Below are 25,398 nucleotides of genomic sequence, written 5' to 3' on the forward strand. Positions count from 1 at the left end.
GGCTTCAGCCATCCTTCCGCTCTCTTCCCTGAACTGAAATGAAGTAGTGGGCTGTACTTTCCACACGATTGACATCATGTTCAAGTATGCCCACAAGCCGTGCGAGTTATTCGTGTATTGCAGGTTGGCTGGTGGTTATGTTGCCCGCATACCGCCTCCCATGGCCGAAACTGGTATTACGACACCTGTCGGGCCGTGGCTAGTAATGCTAATGCTAATTAAGATTGATATCTCTGCAGCACTATAACTTGACATTTTTTTAATTACATCATCGCCCTTATTTCTTCTCATTCTTTTGATGCATGTAGGTCATTTTTTGGATATTTTTACCTCAATTTTTACACATGGCACCTTTAAGGCTTAATATCATTTAAATGGATGAGTTATAAAAAAAGTTGTCATGAAGGACAAAACTACCTATATAGACCAAAATAATTTTTTTACCTAGGCTATAAACATGTTTTTTCTGCTGTAATGTTGCCCATTTTAACATGGGGAGTCTATGGGATTTACTCCCTTTTGGAGCTTATTGTCCTGTCTTTGCTTGATTGTTTTCACCTGATCCTCATGTGTACTGCTCTATATATTGGGTTCTCTTTCCTTGTGTCTCTGCTGGTTCATTTTTGGTGTTAACTTGTCTCTTAGCCCAGAATTTATCCCTTTGAGCTTGATCATTATTTTTGATCTCTTATCTCTTATAGTTATTATATCCTTTTTGGTCTGTAGTTTTTTTGTCTAGTTTAAAAGAAAGGAATTTTTTTTTTTGTGTATTCTAATCTAGTTTTGTTTCTCATTTGATTTAGATCTTCATCTATTCTTGTTTAAGTGATTCCAGTTTTGGATTTTGTTTTTTGTCTTACTCTTGGATTATATCTTTGGATAGCTTTGGTTTTCTTTTGCTTTGTTCTAATTTTGTTTTCAATTGTCTGTGTCATTTTGAGTCTTGCTTGTTTTTGTGTATTGTCCTGTCTTGCCCACACTCAGATTTCCTGGCCACTGAACCCCACTGCCTGGAAGCAGCTCACCTCTCTCACGTGTCAAGTCTCTGGTCTTGTGAGTCTCTACCTGGCGACTAGACTGGTGACATTGAGTTTCAGTTGAAGCTATAGGTTTCCTGTGTCTGCCTGGCCCTTCCTCTGGAGATGCCTACTCTGTGCTTGAGCCTGTGGTCATCTCGGACTGTCTCAGTGGTCATCCCTCCTGCCCGTATTGTTGTCTGCCCTGCCCATCTGTTTGAACTGTTTCACTGCAAATTCCCCCAGCTGTTCCAGTCTACGTTTTGTTAAATAAATACCCTTGTCTGAAAAAGTCTTTAAATCACGTTCCATCACAGCCAATTTAATTGACCATGATCCAAGTTTGGAAAGTTAATTTCTTTCCAATACAGGTAGTCAAGTGTCATATGAGAGTCATGAGATATTCATAGAGTCATACAAATATGTACATTAAAATAAACATGCAAAATAATGTCACTGTGTCTCTTTCTTTCTCTCTCTCTCTCTCTATATGCAGCTATATCTATGTCCTACATATAGTATTAACACTACTTTCGAGTGCTGCTCTATGTAGCATTCGAAATCTCCCCCTTCAATAGACTTCACATAGCAGATAATAACTCACATGGCGATGGTAACCTCAGATTTTTTTCCCTCTCTCTCTCCCCAAAATGGGAAATGATATTTCTAAATGACATTCAGAGAAGGGGGTTCAACTGCTGCAATTTTAGCTGCTGTTCCATGGGGGCAAATGAAATGTCAAAAGAATCTAATTTAGACTGAAGCGTCGGCACTGATAAGGGAAGTCCTTCTCTCAGAATTTCATAATAAATTAAAACACTTTTGAATAATCCGGCCTTGCTTCTTCCCTCTGGATTGCTTTATGATCCTTAAAAAGTCATCAGTCTCTAACAACACTCGGTTCATTTATTAACACACTGAATAGATGGATTATTAGAATGGATTATTTTTCTATGGATAATGGAAAACCTTGATTGTTTACAGACTCACTTGACAGTCTTCCCCTATGATTCAAAAAGAAATAAATGATCAAATGTTTGAAGACTTTAGCCGGCCATATCGGCTTATTAATCGTCCAGATGACACATGATTATGGCCGAGTCCAAGTGATGATAACACATTAACAAAATAAATCAGAGGAACAACATGCAGACGGTGGGGGAAAGGATGCTGAATAAACCCTTAATGTAATGCTAATGTTGAAGCCAACTGCCTTGTTCTCTCACAGGCACTTCAGTCACTCATCTACGGATATTGTTGTTACATTTCATGCTCTGATTACATTAACATTGCTCTCAAACGGAAGCCCAATGTGCAAACATCTGCACTAGGACAGTAACATTTGCTCTCCCTCTCTTTTAACAACGCTGCGTGTGCTACCATGTTTGAAAAAATATCTGTCAACAGACTAGCCTTGTGTCCAGCTGAACCTTAAAAACTATTAATATGTGGTTTTATTCATGTACATGTGTAAACGGTGTGGGAGTTATAATTATTAGCACAAATCCCAATGAAATAAACAATGTGACATATTAAAAAATATTAGATATGTAATCAAGGAAAATAATCCTGAGTAAAATTATTATAAATAAAGGTGAGTGTAATAATTGACGTTGTATCATTTTGTATATACACACACACACACACACACAAACAACCATTCAAAAGTGTTTTATTAGTAGTAGTAGTAGTAGTAGTAGTGTTTATTCAGCAAGGATGCAACTTCATATTTATTAAAGAAACCTAAAAAACATACCTGGGTTTCAACAAAATAATAATATTAAGCAGATCACAACTGATTTTAACAAAATAAGACTTATTATTATTTATATATCATATATATTTTATATACACATACGTGTGTGTGTGTGTGTGTGTGTGTGTGTGTGTGTGTGTGTGTGTGTGTATGTGTGTGAGAGAGAGTGAGTGAGTGTGTGTACTGAAATAGAAAATTATTTTAAATTGTAATATCACTTATTATGCGGCAACTATAACTATATTATGGGGCAATAATACCACATTAACTTTTTACTTTTTTGCTGTTTTTTTTTTTTTTTTTTTATCAAATAAATGCAGCCCTGGTAAGCATAAAAGCCTTCTTTCAAAAGCATTTTTTTTAAACCTTGCTGACAGAGTCTTAAATTAGATTAGCGTACTTCTTACATAATTATGTCTGTAAACAGTAAACAAAACCATATCTTAGGTAAAAATCTTACAATAAAAAAAAAAACTTACTGATAATACGTTGTGCTGCCATAAACTCTCTTTGGTCTGACTACTCTTCCATTAAGCTCAGGGAGACACTTTACCACAAACAATATCAAATATCAGTTTGATACAAAAAAACTGCTGGGGGAAATACCTCCTGTAGCTCTCTGCACGATTCAATTCAAAAGCCACCTACTGGGAGCTGCATTATAATATTTGATCACAATCTACATAATGATAACTGGCAGCTTCCAAACGGATACAATCACTGATACTTTCAACTATAAAAATATATAAAATTGTTATTAAATGGAAGCAGTCCAGAATGGGCTTCAGTTAAAATTTACACTAAACAAAAATGATATAAATCAGTATAAAATCACAGAAAAGGGTTTTGTGGTTTTGTAATGCACCAAGGCTTGTGCCATCACATTTTCATCTTCCATAACTAAACTAGCTGAGATGTTTATTCAGCCCTGGGGCTCTTTGGAGGAGAGTGCTGGAGAGGTCCAGACGGTCAGGATAATAAATGGCACAGAAATGTAGTAAAAGATAAAGTGCTGATCAATATGACAAAATCTCAAGATTAATACTGCATGTAATTAGAAATAAGAGCACAGGAAATGGTTTCCAGCATCTGTGTGCTAGATGATCTTACTATGTAAGTAAATTGTTTTAGTGTGGCTTATGTGTTTAAACACACACTTTGTGTGTGTGTGTGTGTGTGTGTGTGTGTGTGTGTGTGTGTGTGTGTGTGCATGCGTGCGTGTCTGTTTGTTTGTTTGTGTGTGTGTGTGTGTGTGTGTGTGTGTGTGTGTGTGTACATGTACTTGTGCGTGTTGTGTTTCATCATGATACTGTGCAGGGAAATGGGTCACTGACGTATAAGGAATTTCGGCAGGCCAATTTTAAAATATAGAAAATAATATCTACTCTAATTGTTCAAACATTAAGAATGCTGTGTACACATACATTCATAATAATATTTAAAATTAAGTGATTTTAGTGGGGGGGGGGGTTTCATCTAGATGAATTTGTCATAGCCTTAAAAAATGTCATGTGGTGCGGTCATGATTTATATTCAAATTAAATAACTTCCTTAACATGCTTAACATTTTTTTTAAATGTTCTCAGTAATTAAAGTGTTTAGAAAAAGTATTTTAATTTAATTTGAGTTTTTGTAAATAATGATCTCTTATTTTTGTTCTATAATTTCAGAGTTGCCTTCTTAAATGTAGTTAACAGACTTATTTTTCCTGCAAATTGTATAAAACTGATACAAATGCTTTTAAAACTACCATTCACTTAAGCATACTGTAGCAGTGATTTATATTTCAACCACAGAAATTAGATATTTTATTTTCATTTTAATACAGTTTTTGCTATTTTTGGTCTCACAACATGATGAGTGGTCACTCCAAATGACACAAAGACCTTATATCATTAAAAATCTATTTGGTCCCACTTTATATTAAGTGTCAATAATACCTGTGTACTTACATAGTAACTTAATGTGTACATTGTATGTAACCAAAGTGTAAGTACACATTGGTACATCGTATCTACAGTTGTAATATTTCTGTGACTACATACATGTAACAACCCTCAGGATAGTTTGTGTAAGTACAAATGTGTAACAGGACATCGGTAACAGCACTTTTCACTTCACAAAGTACTCGTGTAACAGTAATTATATAACTAAATTTTTGAGTAATTGGAACCATTTGATCCAGGGGTTGGAGATGGGAAGGTTTAGGGGTGGAGACGGGTAGATTTAGGGATATATGAAGTAGGAGGAGTTGGATCTTGAGTTGGAGTTGGTGCACCACTGTAATACCAGTGTACTTACATGAAAACTCCTTAATATAAAGTGTAACAGTCTGGACACCAACCACAATTTATATGTAAAGCCTAACTTACTAGCTGCTGCTCTGTAAGTAATTAGATGATAAATCTAATATAAAGTGTTACACTTTCTTTACCAAAAAGTGCTGTTAGTACTGTAATACATTTGTACTTTCTTTACCAAAAAGTGCTGTTAGTCCTGTAACACATTTGTACTTTCATTACTAAAATGTGTTGTTACCAGTGTACCTATACACATTTGTACTTACACAATCCAATTTATTGGGTTGTTACATGTGTGCATTTACATTAATATTACAGCTGTAGATACTATGTACCAATGTTTACTTACACTGTGGTTACTTACTATGTACACATCTAGTTACCATGTAAGTACACGGGAATTAGGGACACAATTTAAAGTGGGACCATCTATTTAAAGAGACGTGTGAAAAGCACAGCATGTGCCATTAAATACAGGAATTTCTTTAGCGCCAGTTATTTCTGTACATTGGCCAGAATTGGTTGCTATATTGACCCTTTCGCCGGGAGTTTGATTAACAGGCAGTCTGACATATTATAATGCCGACAAACAAATCAGACAGGATTGAAACAAGATACGTTCTTATGTTCTTAAAATGTTTATTTCATGCTATGACTAGTAAAGATGAAGAGATGATTGGTTCATGTGCCGCTTGAACTGAGGTGCTACAGCGATCTGTCACAACATGCTAAAGAGCCACAAAACAGTATCTGTTGCTTGAATTTCTTAAACAAAAAAAAAAGAAAACATTTGAACACTGGGACTTTGTTTCATACTAAAAGTAACCAGCTCTGTCTTGTCTGTCGGTGCATTGTCATTGTCCTCTTTGCTTCATGATGTGTTTTTCAATGCGTGAGAACATGATATGTTGCATAAAAGTACCATAGCAACAGTAAGTAAGTGGGGTGGGTTTTTGCGAAAGGTCAGTTTAGAGTATGGGAAGGTTGCTGGCTCAGGTTCTGAGATGACAACATGAACATATTTCTTATAGTCGAAAATGACATCTGGAGTTTGTGCAAAACTGCAGGGTCAGAATTAACATGCTGCCTATGGTGACTATTTATTTTACTTTACCCGGTAGTATAATCTGGTAGAATATATTAAAATAGTTATTAATAAATAAATAATAAATTACCAAGAAATGCATAATCACCAAACTGAAATTATTATTATTAGTAGTAGTATCTTTTCTCATATTGTATAAAGATTAAACATAAAACGTCTGAAATTACAGACATTTATAATATTCCAAAAAAATATATTCCAAAGTATGCTAAAATGAAGTATGTTATTTATATTAACCATCAACTGAATATAAAAGCATAAAAACTTCCAATGGAAGGACACAGCAAACTAACAGATGTGTATCTTTGTTTTTTTACTTTAAGCAAAATCTCACAGACTGAATCGGCCCATGACAATTGAGCCATTGGGTTTGTATTAGCAGACTGTTTGCTGGCACCCTCTATTACATTTGGTCATGGTTATTCACGCTGACTTAATAAAGTGAATGTAAAACCAAGGGTAGCCTGAGGTTAAGACTGACGTGATGGAAATGAATCATCTTCCTCACCACATTTATTAGTACATAAAGCTGCTCTACTGTTAAGCCTCAGATGTGTCTGTAAAAGAAGTACTGTGTTTAGAAAAAATGCTGGCTACATTTCTGCTCCTTATACTAATGAATTTTAAGCAAATGCATTTCTTCCTTTTTCTTCATTTTGGAGATAAGCAAGGTGGTGAATACAGCCTATATCTCATAAAACATCAAACGTTGTCCAAGTAATGATAGACTGTATTGTACATCAATTCTCAAGTGGCGATGGGGAAAAAAACACTTAAGCCAAGTGTCAAGTTACATGGTTTAGCTGAATCAAGTATTAAATTTAGGATTACATATAAATTATAAACAACAAAAAACAATAATAATGGTTTAATTTTTTTACAATTAACTTTTTAATATCACTTTTACAGTTAAAATATTTTAAAGAAAATGTAGTTGCCAGCTACCATTTACTTGATTTTACTAGAAGTTTCCCCAATTAAGTTTACACTGAATTTTGAAGTGGATGTAAAAATGTTTATTCTTCTAACAAGAAGCTAAAACAAGTGAAGCATCTATGATGTCAAGCATTGGGGAAGACAGGGAAGACAGTCACTCAAATTACAACAACACAAACTGCACTACTATAATAGAACCTATAGACCAATGCTGGTCCTAAATACCTGTCCAAGAGAGGAAATGGAATCAGATTGATCCACAAGGTTGATTTTATATAGTCAGCTAAAATATAAAACAAGCAATGCTCAGCGAACTTTACAATACTTCTCACAGTGCACATTTTGTCAGCATTTAAATTGTAGTAGAGTAAAAATAACTTCATCTCAAAACTGCTGAAAGAGACACAGGCATTTACATGTATTCATTTTGCAGATTGTTTTCAAAGCAAAATTGAGTCCTAAATAAAGGATCAAGGTTCACTTTATCGTTGTTCAGCACTTACACAGATGTGCATAAGAGCAAAATGACATGCAGTTTCACTAAGTGAACCAAGGCAAGCAGCTGCAGTAGAGATAAAGTAGTATCTAAAAGTTCAATTCAAGGTTTCACTTAAATCACCATGCACTGTAAATGATTATTCCCCACAGTCATGAAAAACACTGTTATTTGTGTGTTATTAGTTTATTTACATACAAATATTTTTTCAATTTGTAAAAAATATGATTTTAATAACTATTTTAATAAGATTTCTTAATCATAAGCGAGTTAAATTCAGCTATAAAGCAGCTCTACAGAAGACAATAATGTGATTTAGCTCAATTCAGTTCTTTTCAGGTTTTGTTTTCATATAGTGACAACTGTTCACTACATGAACACAAAAGGAACATTTAAAACCTTATTTACGTAAAGGATTTTTTTTTGTAATATGAAAACGTTTGTTGTTTGCAATGACAAAGTGAGTTCTGTGATGAACAAAGAAGCACATAAAGAACAAAGAAGCACAAATTAAGATTCTGATTCTGACATGCAGTATCAGATGTTTCTGTCCCATCAATTGCCATAGTTATCGTTGTCATTCAATGCATTTTCAGATTCAATAACACACTTAAATATGTATATCACTGTAAAATAATTATCAAGATTTTAATCGTAAAAGACTGTAAAAAAAATGCTACAGTAAAAACCTGTTAATTGGTTAATGGTAAGCTCCCCTACTATATAAGGTGAAAACTGTAATGGACATTTCATGCATTTTTACAGTAAAATACAGTTTTTAGAAGTAAAAAAAGAATGTATTATTTACAACAAATTGACATTCCCAGAATTCCCTGCATTACATTTCACACTTAAATGACAAGTTCTAATTGTTATATTCAATGTACCGCTCAGCTCTAATAAAAAATGCAGATATTTTCAAAAGGCTTTCCAACGAAACCTTCCCACTGTAAATTTGCTTTTTTAGCAAAGTGCAAGCAGGCATCGAGGCAGGCTTTAATAGCATATGGAACATGGATATGCAAATGAGCACTGAACAGAGCTGGTGGGTCAGATAATTACAAACAGACAAAAGATGGAGAAAAAACATAAGAACAAAGGGAGTACAGACATTATGGTGTAACAAACATTAAAGTAGACAGGTATGCTGTTGTGAAAGAATAGTTCATTTTCCAGTTACTTTTAGACAAATATGATGATACACCTTTTCGCATCTTTGGCTCTGTAATTATCTCGAAACAAGATAGCAGTGATGCCAAATTGATCTAGAAGTGCCCAAATAAAGTCTGTAAATAAACTTCAAACATTATAATAGATTCTCTAGTGTGGTATTAGCAGCATAGCTGTGACTAACAAACCTAAAATGAGGAAAGAATGCTGGTTTAATGAGATGAAGTAAGATTGAGTAAGGCAGTCAAGTCTAATGAGGGAAATTCAAGCAGTTGTGACTTTTACAGTATCTGCAAAACTCTACAATGTTTCTTTTGTGATTCTCACCTCAGTTCACTTTTGGTATTATCATGTCTGATGCAAATGCATTAGACTTAAGGTATACTGCAATTAAACAATTATAATTTTTTAATAAAAACCCTTGGAAATGTACAAAAATATGTAACTTATATCTAACAAGATGTACTTGGTGTTCTAGTCATTTTTTTCAAGCCTCAAAGTAAAAATCATTGTCCACTTTTAAATGAAACTGATTTTGTGATTTTTTTCGAGTAAAAATTTTACTTTACACAAGTGACTTTTCCTCATGAAAGTGGATTGAGCTTCTTGGAAAGTCACCTGTAAGTATTTTTTTCAACCCTCCCACAGACTGGGATATGTCTCCAACTGCATCTCACTTTGTCAGAAAAACTGCTTGGGATGCACCCCAGGTATCAGCCTGTTGTCTGTTCTCTGGCCTCACCCCATGACGGTTTGCATACAGAGAAACAGACAGATCCATCTGTTTGTCAGAGAAAGCAGAGGTGCGCGGGAAAGGGGAACAGACCTGACCCTCACACTGGCAGCTGTTTGGGTAGATAAAGTCTAAAGCTGAGCATAAAGGGAATTGAAAGAGTGATTGGTGCATGCTGTGGAAGCAAACTTGTAAAGATTTTAAATAGCAGAAAGAGATGGACAGGAGGCCTGGACCATATGTAAAGAGATTTAGGGATAGAGTTTGTATATGTAATGACCCAAAGGGATTAGTACGGATGGCCTCAAGGTTATGTAGTCTTAGAGTAACTACAGTAGTTGTGAGTCAAGGGTTTCTGCATCCACAGCAATAAAGCAATTCCGCTAGACTTTGTGTCAATGTTTATCTGGAATAGAATTTAATAATTTGGTAAAGTCGTGCGGGGAAGTCGTGGCCTAATGGTTAGAGAGTCGGACTCCCAATCGAAAGGTTGTGAGTTCGAGTCCCGAGCCGGCAGGAATTGTGGGTGGGGGGAGTGCATGTACAGTTCTCTCTCCACCCTCAATACCACGACTTAGGTGCCCTTGAGCAAGGCATTGAACCCCCAACTGCTCCCCGGGCGCTGCAGCATAAATGGCTGCCCACTGCTCCGGGTGTGTGCTCACAGTGTGTGTGTGTGTGTGTGTGTGTGTGTTCACTGCTCTGTGTGTGTGCATTTCGGATGGGTTAAACGCAGAGCACAAATTCTGAGTATGGGTCACCATACTTGGCTGAATGTCACGTCACTTTCTTTTTTTTAAAGGTTTTCCTGTTCACTGAATATATTATATGACTAAGAAAAAAGAAAAAGCTAGCCTTGAAAAGAATAGTGAACTAAATTTTGTTTAGACATTTGCAATGAATTGTGAAGAACTGTGAAGAGCAATGGCTGAAAAGAACAACAGGTGAAAAGAAAGAGGAAATCAATAAAGGCTTGCCAATCAGCTTATGTCCCCTTTTACTTAAAAACTATATATTTATTTATACTTATTATTTTTAGTATTATTATTACATTAAAAAAAATATTATTATATTATTATTATTTATTAAAATTATTATATTATAGATGTTATCATTCATTTGTTATCATGTTAAATCCAGGATTCAAAATCTAATATAAACCTGGTAATACATAATTGGGATCTTAAAACAAAAGAAACACCAGATTAAAATTTTCACTAGTGGTTTCAAACTTTTGGACACCAATCTATATCCATAATTCCCAACAAAATGTAAATTAAATGGACTAAATCCACAATATATATGCAAAAGCTGTAGTCACGTATTATTATTATTATTATTACAATCATTATTATTATATACACAAATTAAATATGATAATATGATTATAGTATTATGTTAAAACCTAAGTGTTAGTAATGCATTCAATAAAATACCTTAGCATAAAGTTCAATTGGATCAGTTTTGTGGAAGTCGTCCACTGTTGCTATATTGTGGAAGACTTCCTTAAGATTTAAATTTGTACTTAATTCGCTTTACTTGTTCTTAACCAGAAAATGCAATGGCCAAATGCTGATGCGATTACACATTTTAATTCAATATTCGTTTCCTAGGTATGCAAGAGTGCTCTTGTTTCATCCGATTGCTGTTACCTTGACCTCTATTAGTCAAAATAAATGGCAATATATGACTATTTTCATGAAGCAACATGGTTTCTAACAGAACAGATGCTAACTCTGAGTGAAGAATCCTTTATCCTCAAGGGAAATATTCTCACTTTGAACCAAGGGTGAGAATGAGTGTTGACGGTTTTGAAAAGGCTATATGGTCTCATTATATTGACCATATCTTCTGAATGGTTCCTCAAAATGGCACTGCTTTCAGAGTCGTCTTATGAGCGACCCTAATGGCTACATTCTGACTTATTCTGTGTTACATTGCACTATATGTACGAGGGCTGTGCAAAATTAAGAATTGAACTGGCTCCTATTTATAAGTGTGAATTTGAATTGAACTGGCCACACCTACAGGAAGCTGAATTTTATAAGAATAACAGGAAGAGGAATTCACTGAATTAGAATGAAGCCGCTTTAAGGCAAACCTCCAAGGTTAGCAAAAAGGTTTCTGAAATAAATTCTGAAATAAATTCACAATTCTGAAATAAATTCAATGACATCAGAACTGTGATGTGAATGGTTAACAAGGCAAATGTGATCCATGTTGGCTGTAATGCACACTTTGGCAAGATATTGGGATTCAAAGAACACAGATAAATAAATTCTGGTAAATTAAATGTTCTTCCATCTCAATAAAAATAAAATAAAATAATAATAATAATAATTAAATATGATTATAATGATGATAAAATGTCAAACTAAATATAATTTTAATTCTACTTCCTTACATTAAACTTCCAATTGCTTGTTTGATATTGCTTAATATTTTGAACTTCAGCAGAAAATGCTAATCAGTTCTTCAAAATGCACAAGACAAGCAGAATTCTGTTTCATGAAAGGGTTTTAAAACCCAAAAGCTCACCTGCTGGTGTAGGTTAAATCTGAAACATTGTGATTTCAACCACATGTTGACTTGCATCTAATGTAGCTAATGTAAAAGGTTGATATGGTGATGGCAGGATCAGAATTCCAGGTACGAACAATTTTCTTGAGATGAAATTAAGTTAGCTAAACTAATAACCTTATGAGTATTCAGTCCAGGCTCACTGTGTTTCCTAATGAGAAAATGTGCAGCCTATACCAAAGCCACTGGGTTGTGTAATTAACTGCAGACTTTCATACAAAATTACCTCCTGCGATAAAAATAGAATGTATTCTTGTTGAGGGGTGAAGAATAAAGCAATGAATCTATCCTAAATATAGGAGGCAGCAGTTTGTTTTTGTTTTTTTTGTTTTTGTTTTTTATGGGAATAACATACATTATGCATCACTGAGTCCCAACACTCATATTAAATCTGAGTAACTGTGAAACAGAGTGCAGCTGATTAAATTCCACATTATTTCTTTCATTTTCCACATGCTGCTCAAATCTCTCCCACTCGAGATGATGAAATTCATCTGTGAATGATATGCTTCTGACCTTTACAACCCCTGCTCAGGTATCTGAACGTTTTAAACATTGGATGGAAGTGAGCACTAAAACTGTATTTGAAATCATTTACTGCAGTTCATTTTAATAACGTTTTGAACAGACCGATGAATAGAGTTTTCATTTTTACTTGTGGGGATTTACTACAGTATGTTGAGTGCTCAGACTAAAAATAGACACATAAGAATCAATCAGATCATTTATTTTATTTTTTTGCCTATTTTAGCAGCTTAATCACTCACACAGTCTGCACTTATTTAAGAGCAGTCTGTTTTAATAGCGGAGTTTTACTGAATAATTTACAGTTTTGATGGAAAATGTTGAAGAATGCCCTAAAAACTTATTTTGAATCATTTTCATTACATCTTAACCACATCGGTATGTAAGGTTAAATGGCCAGTGCAATCTGGCAAGGAAACACAAAGAATAACTAGTTGAGCATGATAAAAAACTCATGGCTTGTGTGTGCACAACAGCTCTTCAACACTACAAGCTACTTTTCAGGATCAATAAATGGCCTGTTCTGCTCATAATTGTACTCTTTGAAAAGATTCTGTAGCACCAAAAGGTTGCTCAGTTTATCTCACTGTAGTGGAAGTTTAAATCAAGTGCCTTTCCATCAATTAAGCTAAATTAATGCAATACATACAACACCGTTCAAAAGACTGGGGTCGACAAGTTTTTATTTAAAAAAATGTGAATACTTTTAATCAGCAATGATGCATTAAGTTGTCTGATTGAAATTCTATTTAAGCAAAAAATCCTGAAAAAAAAGTGTCTCATGAATTGAGCAGCAGAGATGTTGAATGATTTCTAAAGGATCAGCCTAAAGGCTTCTGAAAATACAGACATAGAGTTAAAGTGTACAAATAATATACAGTTTTACATGCAGCCAAATACATACAGCCTTGTCGAGACTTTCAAACAAAGTTACAAACATTTGACCAGTAGCGTATATACTATATGCAAACATTTAATATGAGAAACGGTGGAAATGAAACAAAAGGATTTCTGCTCTCCCTGTTATCAAGCTAATGATATAACAAGCATTGAAGAGTCAACTATGTAATTTTTCTTTTTTTCATAAATAGCAGAAAACGTTCACATGCTGTACTTGAAGACTGTTGTCAATGAATTAATCAAATTATGATGGCTGGGAGATTAAAATTGAAAACAGTCCCAATAAGAACTTAATGGTCAATTCCTCTTCAATGCCAATCTTCAACAAACTTAATATAATTAAAAGCAATTATATTTAATTGTAAGTAATTGTATTAAAATATATTAAATTGACTAAAAACTCCTCCGGGTGTGTGTTCACGGTTTATGTGTTTTCACTGCTGTGGATAAATGCACTTTGAATGGGATAAATGCAGATCACTAATTATAAGTGTGGGTCACCATACTTGTCCACACGTCACGTCACTTTCAATTTCAGAAGTATAACATTATCATAATTTAGATATATTAACCCTGCAAAACACTTAATTGAATTTTTGTTTTTAAAGCAGTTCATAAAATATCATGGACACAAATTCATTTTATGACTCAACTTGTAAGAACAAGTTGTAAAACCCGTGGGCTTCAATTAGACCCTTCACTAAAGGCTTTTTGGTTGCATTAAAAGATTAGTATTAATTACGATTACAGGAGTCAAATTTAAAGTGCCCTCTTATGTGTTAAACTACTGAAGAAAGGAAAACAAGAAGAAACATTGTTTGAAGGAATAAAAGACAGTAGCTAGTGTTTAGATTTACGTCTACCAACAGTTTTAAACAGCAGGCAATGGACAATTAATTTGAACTTTTTAATATCCATCACATGTATGATATTTGCATACAACTAAAATGGCTTATCACCTGCCTAAAATTAATGAATTGAATCCAACACTCTAAAAAATAAATAAATACAATTTAAGAAAAGAACATTACATTATCAGGAACTTTATGCATTCCATGAGAAACCTCAAATATTAGCCTAGACACAAAAACAAACATCTTCAACAACTCTTCACTCCAGCCCTAAAAGCTTTCTCGGAATCCTGATGAAAAGCACTTGACATAATAAATCAGAATAATAATAGCATTCTGGGGGCAGTGTCTGGAAGCAGAAAATAAATAAATAAATAAATAAAAAGTTGTATTGTTATTTTCTTCAACATGAGAAAAGTTGTTTGCATATTACATGGGTCAGAAGTGGGTCAGAGGGGATGCATACAAGTAGGCTATTCCAGCATATATAGGAGCATATATCCATTCTGTTGCCAAGCTTTTATTAACTGTAGATCCATAATAGGACTTTGAGATGCACTCTGGGGAGATAAAAGGGCATGAAAAATAGCAGTGGTGAGAGGCTTCAAGGCAGTGAATGGAGAAAAGCAACTTAATGCAGCTGGGCAGCAGTTCAGACTGCGGAGTGTGGGAAGAGAGTTCTAATTCTCTTGACGGCCACTTTGATGACATATTCATGGGTTTCGATTCTGTGCAAGTGGTTTAAAGCACTCCGTATGGGACTAAAATTTGACTAAATACACCAGAATTCCGCTACTGGGCTCATTTTGCACATGGCTTGTGTAATTACTAGGAAATGTAGACTTTAACTCATTTACTTTAGTATATATTGCAATTGACTTCAAAGAATGGGCCTTTCCTTTCTAAAGAACTTCCTTTGATGATATTGGTGAAGTGCTGTTGAATCTGATCATATTCCATGTAAAGAATTATGGTCGACTGACAATGTGGTTTGCAGCATTTTTATATTCAAAGAAGACAAGAAGGGAACACAGGAGCACACGCTGAATAAAAAAAATGCCTTATGGTAAAATCCTGTGAACCGTGAACAGTACGTTTTCTTACTATGGTGAATAAATGTAGTAAATTGAACCTTATATTTAATGTGGTTTTACTTTAAAATAGTTACACATAAAAAGTCGTTGTATAATTTACAGTGGAGAAAAATATGAATCTTTCGTTGAAATAACAGTTTCATTTTTTCTTATGAGTATCATTCTTTTTATATTTACATCTAATGTTAAATAAATGTTTTTTGTATTATTTTGGTGTGATGTGTGTAATAATGATGGTGTTTTGTATTTGTGTGAATGACAATGTGCACTTACTACAGTATTTATTATTGTCATTTAGCACTTCTTTGATGATGTTTTGATTTTGTCAGCATCTATTTTGGCTATAACGGGTAAACATGTCAGCAGTGTGAACACATTTCACAGTTACCAAAAATGATGGCAGACTAGCCATGTAAAATCTGTTCAGCTAAAATTTGATCAATTACCTACATTTAATTATAGAAACCTAATATTTGGTTTTCGGCTAAATGAATACTTCCAATTTTCCATATTTCAATAAGTAATAATTTTAGTGTGTCACAGGTTTAAAGGTATATGACAGAATTCTGATACCAAGATATGTGGTTAAATAAAGCAATAAGCCCAAATAACCTGTGGTTTACTCTTTTCATAGCTTCATTCTCTGGTTTTCCTGATGGTATCATCCATCAAATCTCATTTGCCCTTTCCCCTGTATGAGTGATTGTTGTATGCATGTTTGTTTGTTAGAAGAAAAATCAATTTGTCTACTAATTGTATGTATAAATAAATCTGTTTTTACAGATGCAATTACAATGCATTGCAAATGCGATGCAAATGCCAACTTGTTTTCCGATGCACACTTCTTTAATTCGATGCATCGCACTGTTCATTTTTATGCGGATGCACCGATGCAAATCAGTGAATATTACCATCCCTACAAATAGTAGTAATTGAAGCATTGTAGAGACATCAAGATTGGTACAGGCTGATGATCATCAGGAGTGGATCTAGGCATGACAGGATAGGCGTAATAAGATGTGGTTGTAGAAAAGGAAAGGAAAAAGATGTTAGGTGCTTCTGATAAGTAAAGGATGTATGAAAAATAAGAAAAAAGGAAAGAAAAACTACAAAAACCCATTTCTCTCAGCATACAGAGCTAGTCCAGAAAGATAAGAAAGCAAAGTATATGTCTACCTAAACAGATGAATTTTCACAAGTTCTGAACTTTGCTGGATGGCTATAAAAAATGGAAAAAAAAAATCACATAGTTTGAAAGCAGGCATACTTCCTTACGTACCTTGACACAAGCACCTATAGAATCTGATGAATTAATTAATGCAAGTCAATGCATTATTTCTTATTCACCCTGATCTTGAGAAATCGGTTGAGACTGTGTGTTCAGGTTATGAATCAACTCAAAAGATAAGGTCATTCTGTAAATGTAACAGAGGCAGACACTGCACCTTGCTCCATTTGTTAGCATTTATATGATGTTTTCCATTCATGCTTTCACTCTCTGCTTTATTCTAAACCTGCCTGTCTTGGTTTCTCTGTCTCTCTTTCTCATTCAAATGCCAAGTCATACACACCATCTCAAAGAACAGGTTCCCTCATCACCAGTAATCTGAAGGTACACCATGTGGTTAAATCAATCCACCCTGACAGATATCCTAAAAAAAAATGGAATATTACTGTTAGATTGCTTTAAACAGGGTCACATGTTTACCAAGTTAGTCAATGTTTCTACACCAGTTTAGCTTTTCATGGCCATTTCACACCATCTCTCTTTTCTTTCTTCTTCCTTTCTATGTCAAACAACCTCTTTGCATGGGAAATGAAATGGCACTTGCTATAGTTTGGGCTGGATATATTTCAGAACCAGACTCTTATACAGCAAAGCCTGCATTACATTTTAAACAGGTTCACAAAACTAAGTTAAAAAGAAAAAAAAGAAAGTTTAAAAAAGAAAGAGAGTGATGTGACACTCAAAACAAAACAAAAAACCTATGCAACACAATGGCCAAACATGTCTATTGAAATGCATGTAAGCCTAGCTGTACAGTAATTATGGTCATTTAAAGACAATGAATTGACTTTTCTGAAAGGGATTTATTGTGCATACTGTACAGCGACAATGTCAGCATGATAATAAAAGCACAGCTGAAAAATTAAAAAATAAGACAAAATATATAGATACACTAGTCGACCTCTCCCATCATTTATTCAGTCGCTGAATGACTAGTCAATTAGTTGACTATTGTGATCTATCTTAAGCAGCCTAATTAAAGTGATATTATTTTACATGGAAAGGATGATTAAGATTAGATTAAGATGCCAGCTGAGTAATATCTTAGTAACCCTCCCAATTATTGGACCCTTTTTGTCACAGAGTTAATAATTAAGAATAACTAAAAGCAAATATAACACTGACTGCTAATAGCTTTTGCATGAAGGTGTGATTACACTAATCTGTAATAAAAAAAATTAAATTAAATGAATCACATATAAATTGATAAATCATCAAAAAAGTGGTCAAAAGATTTAAATCAGTATTATTATTATTTATTTATTTTTAATGTTTTTCCAAATATTTCTCTTATTTTTACCAGGGCTGCATTTATTTAATTTTTTTTACCATATTAAAATAACTATTTATATTCTGTAAATATAATTTTCAGCAGCAATTACTCCAGTCTTTAGTGTCATATGGCCCTTTAGAAACCATATATATAATGATTTTGTGCTAAAAAACAAAAACAAACAAACAATAAAAAAATAATAATATTATTATTATCAATGTTAAACACAGCTCTGCTTCTTAATATTTTTATTGAAAGAGTTAAACTTTTCAGGATTCTTTGAATATAACATTCAAGAGAACAGCATTTATTTGAAATATAAATATTTTGTAATGTCTTTACTGTATCTTGTATCTACTGTATGAATAAAAGTTTTTTTGTTGTTTTTTAAACCGTAATATTTGGGCTCAGTAAGACAGTACACTCTAAAAACTGCTGGGTTGAAAACAACCCAACTTGGGTTATTTTGGCAACCCAGCGTTGGGTCAAAAAGGGACGAACCCAACGCTGGGTTATTTTAACCCAACCCAGTTGGGTTATCATGTTTAACCCAGCCTGCTGGGTTGCTTTTTTATGGTTTAAAATGACTACATTGCAGGTTTTCAAAAACCAGAGCGGGTGTTTTTTATCACTGTATTTCAGAAGGAAAACTACTATATTTAGAAAATGTAAAAATTCATTTCGCATGTAATGCTTGATGAGGCAGCGTTTGTGAGCTCAGCTCCGCTTTGCAGCCGTTACCATCGAAACCTACCTCTCCCGCTTAGCGCCTCCTGCTGGCAGAAAATTAACTCTTAGAGTGCCGCCACCAATTGAGATGTATGAAACAATGCATTGCTACGTTAAAATGAACCCAAATTGAGCTAGGCATTAAACCTACAAATATTGTTCATTTTAAATATCACTTTACACACAAATAATAATTATCAAAAGGAAAATATTTATTAAAAACAAGAGTAAAGTCAAAAAGTAACATGTAAGAAGAAAAGCAGAAAAGGATGGCATTAACAGCTTCAGTTCATAAAGCATTGAACATTTGTTGAATATAACTTAAGATCAAATTGGACTTTGTTCAATTGTATATATTGTATAAAAATACACGAAAACACTATTATACAATACATTTACAATTAGTTAGGTTCTTTAACTATTCTGGCATGACAGTAAACAAATAAATCACAACATTAACTCTGATATTATAACATTTAACAGACGTGTGTGTGTGTGTGTGTGTGTGTGTGTGTGTGTGTGTGTGTGTGTGTGTGTGTGTGTGTGTGTGTGTGAGAAAGAATGGGAGCATGTGTATGAATGACAGAGTGTAACCTCTTCTACTAAACACAGAAAAAGCATTTAACATTGTTTTGACAAATTATACACTTACAGTTTGTTTCATAGTCCATGAATACAGATCATGCATCACGGTCAATTTTCATGATCTCTTTAGCATAATTGATGTAGTCATGAAGAAGCCCCATCAGCACAGTATGTGACATCTTCTACATTATCCAGGGCAGCATCCTCCTTTAAGACCACTGCTGCATCAGTTTAGGGCAGGGGTAGGCAAGTTCGGTCCTAGAGAGCCACTCCTGCACAGTTCAGCTCCAAGCTTGAAAAAAAACCCTCACCTGCCTGTATTTGATTAAGGTTGAAGCTGAACTCTGCAGGTCTGCGGCTCTCTAGGACCGAACTTGCCTACCCCTGGTTTAGGGGAAAGAAGATTCTCCTCTCTGACCAGCATTCATCCCAGGCACCGCCTGCTCTTCATCAGTGGCCTAAGAGAAACACATTTGAAAAAATAAAACATTTAATTAAACTATCCATTTTCAGGTAGAGGTGTATTCACATCTGTAAGGATAGGTAAATAATCGGTGATAAAGTTTCAACACTTTGTGAGGTTGTTTAATGTCTCGGTCAACCACAGCTCTCGTGAAGGCTATAATGGCAGCACTAGTGTGAGGGCATGTGATATTGTTTGAATAAATATATTGCTTTCAGAAAGCTTCTACTCAAACATTAAAACAGTCATGACATTCACATACCTCACAAATGTTCATTTACTTGGAGGGCTGCTCTTCAAACGGTTAGTTCACCAAATAATAAAAATGGTCACAATTTACTCTCCCTCATGTTGTTCCAGACCCACACAAACTCTGCTCATTTTTGGAAAACAAATGGATATATTTAATATTCTCTTAATTTGTGTCCTCCATTGCTAGTCTGGTAGACCAGTATTTTATTTTGAACATACATGTTTGCTATCATATAATTTAAGATTTATTCATGTATAAATATCAGAATGAATTACTTCTACAATAACTCTGTATTTATGAGGCTTGAAAATACTGATTATCTAGACTATAAATGGATTAACAAAATGAGAAAATTCAAAATATATTCCTTTCAATATATACAAGTCTTATAGGATTGGAATGACATGAGGGCAAGTAAATGATTTTTTGTGTGAACTTTACCTTTAAGAGGGAAGACCAAGAATGAAGACTCTCCAAATCAGATAACTCCAAAGTTGGTTTGAGTTCTGCAAAGAAAAACACAGACATCAATGGTTTTAATGAAATGAGCATGTAATCACACTGTTGTTGCATCAAAATGTGAAGTAAACCGGCAGGAGACAACAGAAACATTTATTTTCTAAAAATAACTTGCATAAAATCTCAAAAGAATGATGCTCTGCCATGTCTCTGGCTTTTAACATCTACAAAAACAAAAAACAAACATTATTTTACTCTTAGTAAAAAAAAAAAAAAAAAAAAAAAAAAGATAACATGATATTCTAAAAGTTTACTTGCCTTAAACTATCTTTCCCTCTCTTCAGAAGAAGCTGAGAAAACCACCTCCTCACACAAGCAGACTTATGTGTCCTTAACTCCAGTTAGTTTGAGTTCTGCAAAGAGGGACCTCAATGGTTTCAATAAAATATGAACATGTGATCACACTGTTGTTGCATCAAAATGTGAAGTAAACAGGCAGGACACAAGAGAAACATGAATTTTCTAAAAATAAAAATAAAAAATAACTCACATCAGTCTCAAAAGAATGAAGTTATCTTGTCTCTGGATTTCAACATCTACAAAAACGTCCCAAGGTTACGTATGTAACCCTAGTTCCTTGAAGGAATGAGACGCTGCGTCGAAACGCTTTTGGGGAACGTCCCTGACGAGACCGACTCTGAATATCGTTGTGCAATCAGTCCATCGGAAAGGCGTGACGTCACAGGCGGGGTGACGTAGCGACCAGGAAGCTATAAAAGCACGTGCCGTGCAGCTGGCTTCAGCTTCGAGTAGGGAAGCAAGCGCCAGCAGGGGTGCCGGGAGTATGGCTCTGCGACGCAGCATCTCGTTCCTTCAAGGAACTAGGGTTACATACGTAACCTTGGGACTTTCCTTTTCAGGAACTCGAGCTGCGTCGAAACGCTTTTGGGGAACGATGTGCCCACGCTGCCAGACATCCAAATCCCTGCCTAGTGTGTAGTCAAAGAGCACAGCTAAGACGAGAGAACAGAAGAGCCCGGCGTGGCTCGCATGTCAAGATCGTAAAATCGGACAAATGTGGAGGGCGTGGACCACCCCGCAGCGTTGCAGATGTCCAAGAGGGACACACCTGCTGAGAAGGCCTTGGAGGCCGCCATACCCCGAGTAGAGTGAGCCTTGGCCCCCAAAGGAGGGGGAAGACCAGAGGACTCATAGGAGACGTTGATGGCCTCGACTATCCAACGACTAAAGGGTCTGCTTGGTGGCAGGAGAACCCTTGTTAGAAGGACCGTAGCAAACAAGCAATTGGTCTGATTTTCTCCACAGGGCAGCTCTGTGGACGTATGCTCTGTGGACGTATTTACTCTCCTTAAACTCTCACACAAACAGCTTCTGTGTCTTTAACTCTCGGCGCGAGGACAATGAAGACACGAGCTCGACAAGTCTGAAATATTACATGTAAAACATACTTTTAACAGTTACCACTTCAACAGCCTCAAAATAATTATGCTAGTCTTTACTACACAAGGCCGTTTCCTTTAGGAGACAAACATACATTCAGTTTAACCGCGAAAAAAAGGCAAATGAGTGTAACCGTGACCATAACCGTCTATTAACGCCTCAAAAAGTACAGATAATGTACGTAAAATCTTATGTAAATATGACAAAATACATTCACGGATGTTATATTAAAAGTACCTCTTCCGTTCAGTAACGTTAAATGATGCCGTTAAGACCTCTGTGTCTGAGGTGAAAACCGCGTCCGTATTTTTTTTTTTTTTTGTAATATAACGTTAAGCTTCTTTGTTTCCGCCTTTCATAAAACCTCCCGCCTTTCATACAACCGGGTAAACAATAAACGATAACTTTACATTTTGAATATTTACTTACCATAGTCTTTCACTCGCTTCTCGCTTCTTTCACGCTGAGAAAATGGCGGCTGCTCGCACTGGAGACGTACGATCTTGACGTGACGTGCGTGCTCTCCTTCACGTCCGCGTTCTCAACCCAGCCCCGCTGGGTTAAAACGGAGAACAATTTTCAACCCAAACTTGGTTTAAAACAACCCAAAGTCCTATCCAGCAGCCTCAACCCAGCATTTGGGTTGAAAAAACAACCCAGCGCTTTTTAGAGTGTAGTGTACAATCTAATCCACTTTCCCCATTCACAGAACAGCTGCCATATTGCTAACAGAACAAGAAAAAAAATCATTTTAAGATGTACAAAAGATGCTTAGCCAAAAATGTTAATGTAAACAATATCATGTGCTATCAATTGATATGCTAGAAGAAATTCTGTTGAGTCAAGTCACCTTTATTTATATAGTGCTTTTAACAATACAGATTGTGACAAAACAACTGAACCGCATCAAATAGGAAAATAGTGTGTCAATGAAAAAAGGCAGTTCATCATTGAATTCAATGATGTCATCATCCAGTTTAGTTCAGTTAAATAGTATCTGTGCAATCAAGTTGACGAAATCGCTGGAAATGAAGTGTCCCAACTAAGCAAGCCAGAGGCGACAGCAGCAAGGAACCAAAACTCCTTCAGTGACAGAATGGAGAAAAAACCTTGGGAGAAACCAGGCACAGTCAGGGGGCCAGTTCTCCTTTGACCAGCTGAAACCAGCAGATCAATTCCAAGTCAGATTGTGAAGAAGAATCATCTGTTTCCTGTGGTTTTGTCCCAGTGGCCATCTAGGAGACAAGGTCTTGACTGTGGATCTGTTTCTGGGGCTCTAGTTGTCCTGGTCTCCGCTGTCTTTCAGGGCTGTAGAGGTCCTCTTTAGATGCTGATCCACCATCTGGGCTGGATACGTACTGGATCCGGGTGACTGCAGTGACCCTCTGATCTGGATACAGACTGGATCTGGTGGCTACGGTGACCTCAGAATGAGAGAGAAACAGACTAATATTAGCGTAGATTCCATTCTTCTAGAGATGTAGCAAGTATATTGTGTGTTGTGGGAAGTGATTTAAACTGACAGAGTCTGTTTGCCTCCCGAACAATGTTAGGTAGGTTATTCCAGAGTTAGGAAAAGGATCTGCCACTGCAGAAAAAAAGTCCACTTTTATGTCCACATATGGGTGTTTATGGAAATGTATTAGCTGGGAGCACTAAAACATTCTGTCCACGGTCTCTTGGAAGGGTTTATGTCAGAATGTCATCTTATTAGCCAAGGTAATTGGATTTCTGTGCTGCCCCTGCTCATGGTTGCGCTCTCTTGTTATGCAGTCCAGTAGCCCCTCAATTCTCTCTGCCAGTCTCAGCTTCTCATTCATTTGTTTATCAGCAGATGGCTTGTTTAGATTACAGCTCTGAAAACTCTGTACAGTCATCCCTCAGTTTATTAATCGTTTGGACCATCTTTCAGTAGCTGTCAGAGTTTAAAAATAATAACAGCCTCATAAAACACTTTTCATCTGTTACCTAATCCATCGTGTTTATGCAGGCAGAGAAGTTGTTCACACTACATTAAATCACATGCTCTCATTAATGCTACAGCTACTAATTAAAATAAATTCTTTTTTTCTTTCTTTCTTTGTTTTTTTTTTTATTCTTTTTTTTTATGAACCCTAATTAACATGCAAAACTTCTTGAAGTCTCCAGTGCAACTAAAGTCTATTAAAATGCCACTCAGAACCTCTAATATCATTTATACTAAATACACACTGTAAATCCTTCAACTGAGATACAGAGGGCATTTAAAGTAAAAAAAAAAGTGCTTTCTTTGTTCATCTGGATGACACTTAAAAGATAATGATTGACAGGTGCTCACTAAAAATAAGAAAAATACACAAATTAACTACATAAAAAATATATAGCATTAAATAAACTGGCAGACCTAAACGTGCTGTAAGAATTTCTGAAAACCACGCAGTGAGAAAAAGATTGACATTCAATAACCACAGACTGTTCTGCCTCCGCTTTCTTCTTTTCTTAGTCATTTAAGTGTAGGAGAACCACAGAAACCGGTTTAGTTAAACAATCATTATGGATCACAATTGCAGTTTTCAATATGCAACTTTGTGTTTGCGATTGAAAAAGTTTGGATGACATCACAGCAAGACAATGACTTGTTGGTTCTTCAGTGTGAAAAGAAGCTTCTTGTCGAGTACAAGTCGAGTTTTTGTCCATACAATGAAAGTTGGGAGGGGGGGTTATTGGGGTTGGAAAAAAGCACAAAAAATAGATTTTTCTTAAATTTCTACAATGTTTCTGAATCTTTATTTTAGGCTTTTTCTCAACATATACAGTGCCTAGCGAGAGTATTCATACCCATTAATTTCACTCTTTGTTATGTTGCTGACTTATGTGAAACTGCTTTAAATTACCTTTTTCCCCGCATCAATCTAACCATACACCATAATGGTGAATAAAAACTGCTTTTTAACATCTTTGCAAATGTATTAAAATTAAAAAACTTAAATTATTAGTATTCATACGCTTATCTGGGACAGTTGAAATTTAGCTCAGGAGCATACATATTGCTTGTAGATGTTAATACACTTTGAGTGAAGTTAATCTGTGTCAAATTAAATTGAAAGGTTATGATTTGGAAAGGCACAAACATCTTAAGAATACAGCTAATAATGCTGTGACGAGTGGGGCGGGGCCAAGAGCCGTGGGAACAGGAGCGAGGGAGTGATTGGAAATGAGCGACACCTGCTTGATCCACCGGTCTCGAGTCCCACGGAGGAGATGGAAGGATATAAAACAGGAGCGACGACAGTGAAGGACGAGAGCGGACCAGGCCTGGGTTTTAGTTGTGTTTGGTTTTTATTTGTGCACGTCAGTCGTCCGTGAGGGGCTGACGCGCTGTTTTGTCTTTATTTTGTCATTAAAATATAATTTGATTGTCCGCGGGTTCCCGCCTCCCCCTTCCC

The 25,398-nt window shown here is 35.4% G+C and overlaps 1 long non-coding RNA gene across 1 annotated transcript; it reads right to left on the minus strand.

The window, feature by feature from the left end:
• Nucleotides 1-19,379: 19,379 nt before the first annotated feature.
• LOC132094786 (uncharacterized) lies at nt 19,380-20,565 on the minus strand. Its single transcript, XR_009422397.1, has 3 exons — nt 20,495-20,565; nt 19,720-19,795; nt 19,380-19,555 (listed from the first exon to the last, which is right to left on the minus strand). It is a non-coding gene; the product is annotated as an uncharacterized LOC132094786 (long non-coding RNA).
• Nucleotides 20,566-25,398: the final 4,833 nt, after the last annotated feature.

Source organism: Carassius carassius, chromosome 19, assembly GCF_963082965.1.
Source record: "Carassius carassius chromosome 19, fCarCar2.1, whole genome shotgun sequence".
In the NCBI taxonomy this organism is placed as follows: Eukaryota; Metazoa; Chordata; class Actinopteri; order Cypriniformes; family Cyprinidae; genus Carassius; species Carassius carassius.